The following is a 10,357-nucleotide window of genomic DNA, read 5'->3' as shown; positions in this document are numbered from 1 at the left end:
CAAACCCCACTGGCTGAACACATGATTTAGCAGTAAGGTCGCTGTGGTTTCTGCGGTGCAATTGGGTGCAGGTAGGCACTCCACCCACTTGGTGAACATGCAGGTGACAGTAAGCATGTACTTGTTGCCTCAGGTGGATTGAACCACAGGTCCAACCCAATCGATCTGGATATCTGACCAGGGCATAGCAATACCCTTCTTCCTGAGTGGTGCTTGATGTGACAGCGAGGATAGTTGGAAACGACAACAGGTCAGACAACCTCGAGTATACAGCTGCACATCCTGTCGCATGTGGGGCCAATAAGCCACTTGCTTCAAGGTCTCATACGTGATGCCTTCCCCTCGATGTCCTGCACATGGTTCATCATGAGCATGTTGCAACATGATGCCACAATATGTCTGAGGCACAACCCATTGCTCAATACCATGCTTACTCGTCCAAATAAGCAGGTCCTGGTGGATCTTGAACTTCTCTCTGGATATATACAGTATCCTCAGTTCTTCAGCTTGACACTCCTCTTTGGTCAAGGGATGCTCTTGCGGATTCTGGATGTACTCATAGAATCGTCCCACTACCGGATCTGATTTCTGAGCTGTGACAAGATCAAATCACTACACCACTGGAACATGGGAGTCTCATTAGACTGTTTCATTTGCTGTCTGGTGACAGCCTGAACTGTCAATGTATCCGGTTCTGAGAACCGCCATGGCTCTCCCGTGAGTGCACCTTCCTTCGCGAGTAGATCTGCCAGATCATTCCCTATCTTGTCAGGACTATCCACTTTTGCATGACCCTTGACCTTCTTCCAATAGATGGTCATGTCATGGACCCCTACCACTTAGTCACCTCTCCCCTCTCCAGTCGGTTCAAAACTCTGCTGCCCGTCTCATCTTCCGCCAGGGTCGCTTTACTCATACTACCCCTCTCCTCAAGACCCTTCACTGGCTCCCTATCCGTTTTCGCATCCTGTTCAAACTTCTTCTACTAACCTATAAATGTATTCACTCTGCTGCTCCCCAGTATCTCTCCACACTCGTCCTTCCCTACACCCCTTCCCGTGCACTCCGCTCCATGGATAAATCCTTCTTATCTGTTCCCTTCTCCACTACTGCCAACTCCAGACTTCGCGCCTTCTGTCTCGCTGCACCCTACGCCTGGAATAAACTTCCTGAGCCCCTACGTCTTGCCCCATCCTTGGCCACCTTTAAATCTAAACTGAAAGCCCACCTCTTTAACATTGCTTTTGACTCGTAACCACTTGTAACCACTCGCCTCCACCTACCCTCCTCTCTTCCTTCCCGTTCACATTAATTGATTTGATTTGCTTACTTTATTTATTTTTTGTCTATTAGATTGTAAGCTCTTTGAGCAGGGACTGTCTTACTTCTATGTTTGTGCAGCGCTGCGTATGCCTTGTAGCGCTATAGAAATGCTAAATAGTAGTAGTAGTAGTAGTACCAGTTGATCCAGGGCCAGAATCAAATTTCCATGATGTACCGGTTTTCCTTTGAAGTTTAGCATGTTGTTCTGCTTCCAGTTGGGTAAATGTGAGACAAAGTTCTGTCTCACATAGTCTGAGCCGGTGCATATGACCAATTCCCTAATTCCTCTCTGAACGGCAGTCTGTACTGCCGCCAAAGCTGCAGCAATCTCAGCGTACTGATTTGTCTGTGAACCCAAGCTGTGCTTCAAAGTCTCTTCAGGAATGGTTGGGTTCCATACCACTCCCACACCTGCAACCAACTCATGGTCTGTGTCACGGCGGTAGGCACAATCATCCACATAGACCTTAGGCATTGTGTCACAGATCTTCTCATTATACAGATGGTGCCGATGAGGTTCTTTCTCCTGCGTGGGAACCTCTGTGTCAGAAATACCTGCAAGGGAATCATGCCCTGCACAGTCATGCAGCTCAGCCATACCTTGGGCTACTACATTACGATGTTTCTGAGCATACCTTACCTCTAAAGGCCATCCTTGAAGAGCCAATGTCCAGGAGACTATCCTACTATTGGACACCCGACTGGATTTGATTCGGTCGCTCCTCAGGAAACTGACAATTTGATGACATGTTTCCACAATTAGCTTCTCCCCTTGGATGTAACTCCGGAAATGTTGCAGAGCCCATACCGTGGTCCACAAGGATTTCTCACAGTCTGAATACTTCTTTTCCACATCCGATAGGTCTTTGCTAGCATAGGCCACAACCCGCTTATCAGAGTCATATTTCTGATACAGGACAGCACTCATGGAGTGATTGGAGTATCCCAGGTTGACGTAGAACTCACGACCCCCCTCAGGGTACGCGAGGCATGGAAAGCAGCTAAGCTGATCCTTCAGCTCCTGCACAGCAGATTCCTGCTGTGGACCCCACGCCCAGGGTGTATCTTTCTTCAATAGCTTGACCAAGGGTCGGGTGATCTCCGCATACTCAGCTATGAACTGTCTGGAATAATTGCATATTCCCAGAAAGGAACGAAGTTCTGTGAGATTGGTGGGTTGTTTCAGCTGTTGTAAGGCCTGAACTCGCTTCTTCTGAGGTCGCAGACCCTCAGCAAAAATTTCATACCCTAGGTAATTCAGAGATTTCTTGCACCATTGTCCTTTGGCTAGGGTCAATTTAGCTCCAGCATCTGTCAACTGTGTGAAAACATGCTCAATCTCTGCCAAGTGGGGGCTTTTGATCAGAATATCATCCACATAGACCACCGTTCCTCGAGCTTCAACATCTGGAAGTGTTTTGTGTAGGAAGATGTTGAATTCAGCAGGTGAATTGAGAAAACCAAAGGGAGTTCTGTTCCACGTGGCATAAACCAATCTTCCTCGTTTAGATAACACCAATTACTAATCCCAGACTAGGAAGTAAATCACTGAGGGGCATAATCGAACAGAAACGCCTATCTCCATGGGCGTTTATCTCCGAGAACGGGTCCGTGAAGGGGCGGACCCAAGCGTATTTTCGAAAAAATTAGACGTCCATGTTTTATTCGCCAAGTTGTGAGCTGGGCGTTTTTGCTTTTCAGCGATAATGGACAATGAAATCGCCCAGTTCAAAAACGAATAAATCCAAGGCATTTGTTCGTGGGAGGGGCCAGGAGTCGTAGTGCACTGGTCCCCCTAACATGCCAGGACACCAACCAGGCACCCTAGGGGGCACTTTTACAAAAACAGAACAAAAGGTAAAAGAGCTCCCAGGTGCATAGCACCCTTCCCTTGTGTGTAGAGCCCCCCAAATCCCCCTCAAAACCCACTGCCCACAAGTCTACACCATTACTATAGCCCTAAGGAGTGAAGGGGGGCACCTACATGTGGGTACAGTGGGTTCGGGGGGGGGGGGGTTGGACGACTAAGCATTAAGCAGCACAATTGTAACAGGTAGGGGGGGGGATGGGCCTGGGTCCACCTGCCTGAAGTCCACTGCACCCCCTAACAACTGCTCCAGGGACCTGCATACTGCTGCCAGGGAGGTGGGTATGACATTTGAGGGTCAAAATAAAAAGTTGTGAAACATCATTTTTTGTGGTGGGAGGGGGTTTATGACCACTGGGGGAGTCAGGGGAGGTCATCCCCGATTCCCTCCAGTGGTCATCTGGTCATTTAGGGCACTTTTTGGGGCCTTATTCGTGAAAAAACAGGGTCCAGGAAAAGTGCCCTAAATTCTAGCTAAAAACGCATACTTTTGTCCCATTATCTGTGAAATGCGCCCATCTCTGTTCGGCAGATAACCACGCCCCAGTTCCGCCTTCGCCACACCTCTGACACGCCCCCATCAACTTTGCCCGCATCCGCGACGGAGTGCAGTTGAAAACGTCCAAAATCGGCTTTCGATTATGCCGCTTTATTCGTTTTTGTGAGATAAACGCCCATCTCCCGATTTAGGTCGGAACTTGGGCGTTTTTCTCATTCGATTATAAGCAGGACTGTGATCTTACCGCTGTCCTTATGACGGCTTCAGATAAGAACGGAGCAGAATCTCCCCAGACGCTGTCCCAGCTGTCTGTGTCTTAGATGTAGAGCAGGTCTCTCTCAGCAAGCAGGTTTCCATCCCTCCGTTGGATCTCAGAGCCAATTTCTCTGCCACACGTAATTGCACCAGTTATGCAGGTCACAAGGTTGGTATCAAACACAGTCTCTGGCTCACCCTGAGCCTTGCTGGATTTCTCAGGTCCTCTGGCAGGTTGCTCCTCTTCCGAGGGTCTCCGCCTTACTACTTTCTTCAGTTCCCGCTTTTCCCAGTACCTCTCGGTCAGGTGACACCAGGAATCCAATCATGATCTCGTCCAATTAGTACCTGGGCGAGAAGAGTTGTTTTGTTTTGTGACCTTGGAAATGTTAACTTCTGGTGCTAAGTCTGACTCCCTTCTCAGCTTCTCAGGATGATAAAAGGGAGGGGGGTTGGAACACAGAATGTCCTTGGCTTCAGCGAATCTGCCAGTGTTTTTCCACAAGCTGAAGCTGGAAGTTGTAGCATCCATCTTGTTTGTAGCAGGATGCACTAGGCTTGTATGAACCAAAGCCATCACAGGTAAGATCACAGGGAAATACCCCTACACATCCCCGCTATCATTTGTTGCCCTTCGCTGCACCTTTTCCAGTTCTACTATATCTTTCTTGAGATGCGGCGACCAGAATTAAGAGACCTCTTGCAAAGGCATGAGAGTTCCAAGGTGCTTATAAAGGTCTTTACTGATGATGTTACAACTTGGAATGAGGCTTGGATTGCAGGAACATCAGACAGCAGATGCATCAATGCAGGGACAAGACAGTCCAGAGAAGCCACAGAGCCAGATCACTGGAAAAAGGTGAGTCTGGACACCGGAGCACAGTCACAACCGTCACACTTGATCCTGTCTCCAATAGTGGCCAATCTGGTCACAAGTGCCTGGCAGATCCCAAAAAGTAGATGTAATTCTCATGGTTCATTTTCCAGAGAAGAGCAATGGCTCTCCCAAGTCTACCTGACTAGGAGTGGCCTAGTGGTTAGTGCAGTGGACTTTGATCCTGGAGAACTAAGTTCAATTCCCACTGTAGCTCCTAGTGACTATGGGCAAGTCACTTAACCCTCCATTGCCCCTGGTACAAATAAGTACCTGAACTTACTATGTAAACTGCTTTGAATGTAGTTGCGAAAACCACAGAAAGGCAGTATATCAAGTCCCATTTCCCTTTCCCTACCCTTTATGGACTTTTCCTCCAGAAATATCTTCAAACCTCTTTTGAGCCCCTCTATCGTAGTTCCTTTGACCACATCCTCTGGTACCGTCCACAGCTTAATTATGCGCTGCAGGTAAAACAACCTTTCTACGTTCTCTTAGGCTTCTGTGGCGGGCGTCATGTTGTGGTTGTCCGAGTCTTGCGGTGGAGATTCCTTCCTATACTAGGCCTGTAATATGGCTCTGATGGCCCTCAGTATTCCTTGCTTTGCTGTTGTCAGCATATTTTGAGTTTCTTCCTGCAGCTGCATGTAAGCAAGAGTGCTTTCTCAGTAACTGGAAAGTACATGTTACATGTCAAGGTGACACTTAGGAGGAACTGAGGCTAAGTGGCCCATATATGGCAGATACACCTGGATATAACCTTGGTGGTGATGAGAGACTGAGGACTCCTCCCTGCACCATCATCTCCTCCACACATTTAGAGTCCGGAGCTCTGCCTGTCTCTTGGGCCCTGTGCGTGGAACGGGTAGCATTTCAGAGAATGCTACCCTAGAGGTTCTGGATTTGAGCTTTCCACCTAAGAGCCTAAATCTGGCTTCCAGAACCTCTCTCCCACATTTTACTGTCATTGGTACCCACATGTACCAAGACAGCTGGCTCCTCAGACTATCTAAAATCCTATCTAGGTGACAAGTGAGGTCCGCCACCTTCGCACCAGGCAGGCAAGTCACCAGGTGATCCTCACGTCCACCAGCCACCCAGCTATCTATATGCCTAATGATCGAAGCACCAACTACAACAACTGCCCTAACCCTTCCCTCCCGGGCAGCACTTGGAGACATATCCTCACTGGAAGAGAATAGTACATCCCCTGGTGGGCAGGTCCTGGCTACAGGAGTACTTCCTACTTCACCAGGGCGATGTTCTCCTTCTAGGAGACCTCCCTCCTCCAAGGTAGCACAGGGCTACCAGACTGGAGGTGGAACTTCTCTACAACATCCCTGTAGGAGTCCTCTATGTACCTGTCTCCCTCAACTACACCAAGTCTGCAACTCTAGCCTCAAGAGAACAGACATGTTCTCTGAGAGCTAGGAGCTCTTTGCATCGGGCACACACATATGACATCTCACCAACTGGGAGATAATCATACATGTGACAATACAAAAGACTGGATAGCACCCCTCTCGCTGCTGGACTGCTGACTCCATCTAAGTGTTTTTGAGTTTTTCAATAATTTAAAACTTGCTACAGTATTAAGGATATTAACCTAATATAAAAGTGTCTTTTAGTTTAAATAGTATATTGTATGATTTATTTAGTGTTTCCTTCTTAGATGGTAATGAAATGTATTTAAAACTCTGTAAGAGCACTCCTTGCTTGTTAGCCTTATTACAATAACTGACTATAATTGAAGAGTTGTCCTAGGGGTGGGCGGGTGTTGAGGAGGGTGGGTGGGAAGACTAAACTAGATCCTGCAGTGACTGCTAGATTCTGTTAATGCTGTGGTACAAAGTTTTTAAAACTAAGGGGAAAAGACTATGGAGATTAGTTGATAAAATTTGCTTTTTGTATTTTTATTTTGCCTATCACTAACCTACAATTCCTCCATTAAACCCCAATTTTTAAGTTCCCAAAGCAAAATAGCAAAATAGGGTTCACTTACCAGAGAAATGTCCTTTTCTCTCAGAACTTCTCAGAGTGGAGAAATCCTAGACATGGATGGAGGGGAGGAGAGACAGAGGAAGTAGATGCACTTGGATGGAGGGGAGGGGAGGAGAGTAAGGAGAAATGCTGGACATGGATGGAGGGGAGGGAAGACAGAGGAAGTAGATGCACTTGGATGGAGGGGAGGGGAGGAGAGTAAGGAGAAATGCTGGACATGGATGGAGGGGAGGGAAGACAGAGGAAGTAGATGCACTTGGATGGAGGGGAGGGAGGAGAGTAAGGAGAAATGCTGGACATGGATGGAGGGGAGGGAAGACAGAGGAAGTAGATGCACTTGGATGGAGGGGAGGGGAGGAGAGTAAGGAGAAATGCTGGACATGGATGGAGGGGAGGGAAGACAGAGGAAGTAGATGCACTTGGATGGAGGGAGGGAGGAGAGTAAGGAGAAATGCTGGACATGGATGGAGGGGAGGGAAAGACAGAGGAAGTAGATGCACTTGGATGGAGGGGAGGGGAGGAGAGTAAGGAGAAATGCTGGACATGGATGGAGGGGAGGGAAGACAGAGGAAGTAGATGCACTTGGATGGAGGGGAGGGGAGGAGAGTAAGGAGAAATGCTGGACATGGATGGAGGGGAGGGAAGACAGAGGAAGTAGATGCACTTGGATGGAGGGGAGGGGAGGAGAGTAAGGAGAAATGCTGGACATGGATGGAGGGGAGGGAAGACAGAGGAAGTAGATGCACTTGGATGGAGGGGAGGGAGGAGAGTAAGGAGAAATGCTGGACATGGATGGAGGGGAGGGAAGACAGAGGAAGTAGATGCACTTGGATGGAGGGGAGGGAGGGAGAGAGTAAGGAGAATTGCTGGACATGGATGGAGGGGAGGGAAGACAGAGGAAGTAGATGCACTTGGATGGAGGGGAGGGGAGGAGAGTAAGGAGAAATGCTGGACATGGATGGAGGGGAGGGAAGACAAGACAGAGGAAGTAGATGCACTTGGATGGAGGGGAGGGGAGGAGAGTAAGGAGAAATGCTGGACATGGATGGAGGGGAGGGAAGACAGAGGAAGTAGATGCACTTGGATGGAGGGGAGGGGAGGAGAGTAAGGAGAAATGCTGGACGTGGATGGAGGGGAGGGAAGACAGAGGAAGTAGATGCACTTGGATGGAGGGGAGGGAGGAGAGTAAGGAGAAATGCTAGGACATGGATGGAGGGGAGGGAAGACAGAGGAAGTAGATGCACTTGGATGGAGGGGAGGGGAGGAGAGTAAGGAGAATTGCTGGACATGGATGGAGGGGAGGGAAGACAGAGGAAGTAGATGCACTTGGATGGAGGGGAGGGGAGGAGAGTAAGGAGAAATGCTGGACATGGATGGAGGGGAGGGAAGACAGAGGAAGTAGATGCACTTGGATGGAGGGGAGGGGAGGAGAGTAAGGAGAAATGCTGGACATGGATGGAGGGGAGGGAAGACAGAGGAAGTAGATGCACTTGGATGGAGGGGAGGGGAGGAGAGTAAGGAGAAATGCTGGATATAGATGGAGGGAAAACTGCTGAATTTAAGGGGTGGATTGGAACACTTTGACGGCAGATGCTAAAACTGGAGGGACAGGGCTACAGATGGTAGACAGGACGTGTGGAGGGGCATAATCGAACATCCCCGGCTTCTAAGGCTGGCTCTGCAAACAGACGGGGCAAGCCGTGTTATTGAAACAAGATGGCCAGCCATCTTCCATTTCAATAATATGGTTGGGGCTGGCCACACCTCAACATTTAGGTCGAGATGGTAGAGATCGCCGGCCTTAGGGATAGACGGCATCGGTTTTCAGCGATAATGGAAACCGAAGCTGGCCATCTCAAACCCGGTCAAATCCAAGGCATTTGGTCATGGAAGGGGCCAGCATTCGTAGTGCACTGGCCCCCCTCACATGCCAGGACACCAACCGGGCACCCTAGGGGGCACTGCAGTGGACTTCTTTAATTGCTCCCAGGTACATAGCTCCCCTTGGGTGCTGAGCCCCCCAAATCCCTCCCAAAACCTACTCCCCACAACTGTACACCACTACTATAGCCCTTAGGGGTGAAGGGAGGCACCTACATGTGGGTACAGTGGGTTTCGGGTGGGTTTTGGAGGGCTTCCATTTACCACCACAAGTGCAACAGGTAGGGGGGGATGGGCCTGGGTCCACCTGCCTAAAGTGCACTGCAGTACCCGCTAAAACTGCTCCAGGGACCTGCATACTTCTGTCAGTATATAGTATGCCCTATCAGACGGACTCTACACTTGTCTTTGACTGTACACTTGTCTCTAGATTGTACACCTGTCTTTTAGATTGTAAGCTCCTTGAGCAGGGACTGTCCTTCTATGTTTAAATTGTACAGCGCTGCGTAACCCTGGTAGCACTTTAGAAATGTTAAGTAGTAGTAGTAGTAGTAGTCAGGGAGCTGGGTATGACATTTGAGGCTGGCATAGAGGCTGGCAAAAAATATTTTATTTTTTAGGGTGAGAGGGGGTTGGTGACCACTGGGGGAGTACGGGGAGGTCATCCCCGATTCCCTCCGGTGGTCATCTGGTGAGTTGGGGCACCAAAACATCAGAAAGGGTACACACTACCTCTTGAAGGATCTACATATAGAGCCTATGCATTTCTAAGGTCAACAATGACAAGGTATGGGAAAGGGGGTAGGGAAATACTACTGGAGAGGAAGAGGGAGTGTTGGGTAAGGAGGAAAGAAGGGAGAAAGAGCTGGCTTTTTGGGAATAACCATAATGAATATGTAATATATATATATATATATACACACACACACAAATGAATATGCTAATATGCCCCGTCCCATCCTTTGCCCCCCCCCCCCCCCCCACCAAATGAAACAAGTCAAAGTACGCCCATGGCAAGGAGGACATACGAGAAGTGGAAGGGCAGTGGTCCAGGCCGAAAGAAGGTATAAATATGGCCACAAACCTTTATGTAAGGAGAGTAAATTCAAGCAAGAGAAAACCGATATCGTTCTCCAAGCAAGTGGCTGAGAAAATAAAGGCTAAAGAGTTGGCGTTCATGAAATACAGAAAAACTCAAAAAGAGAAACACGGAGAGGAATACCGTATGAAACTGAAAGAAGCCAAGAGAGATATACGTCTGGCTAGAAATGTAAGGGGGGGGGGGGACAAAAATTTCTTCAGGTATATTAGTGAAGAGAATGACTAAAAAGGGAATTCTGAGACTAAAAGATACAGCAAAACGCTATGTGGATAATGATGAAGAAAAAGCAAATTTGCTAAATAGATACTTTTGTTCTGTTTTCACTGAAGAAAATCCTGGAGAAGGACCACGATTGACTGGCAAAAGTACATATGAGAATGGAGTGGACAGAGCACCGTTCACGGAAGAGAGTGTGTATCAACAACTTGAAAATCTAAAGGTGGACGAAGCCATGGGACCGGATGGGATCCACCCCAGGATATTGAGGGAGCTCAGAGAGGTTCTGGTGGGTCCTCTTAAAGATTTGTTTAATAAATCCTTGGAGACGGGGGAGGT

Source organism: Microcaecilia unicolor, chromosome 1, assembly GCF_901765095.1.
Source record: "Microcaecilia unicolor chromosome 1, aMicUni1.1, whole genome shotgun sequence".
NCBI lineage: Eukaryota > Metazoa > Chordata > Amphibia > Gymnophiona > Siphonopidae > Microcaecilia > Microcaecilia unicolor.
Note: the sequence above shows the minus strand (reverse complement) of the source record.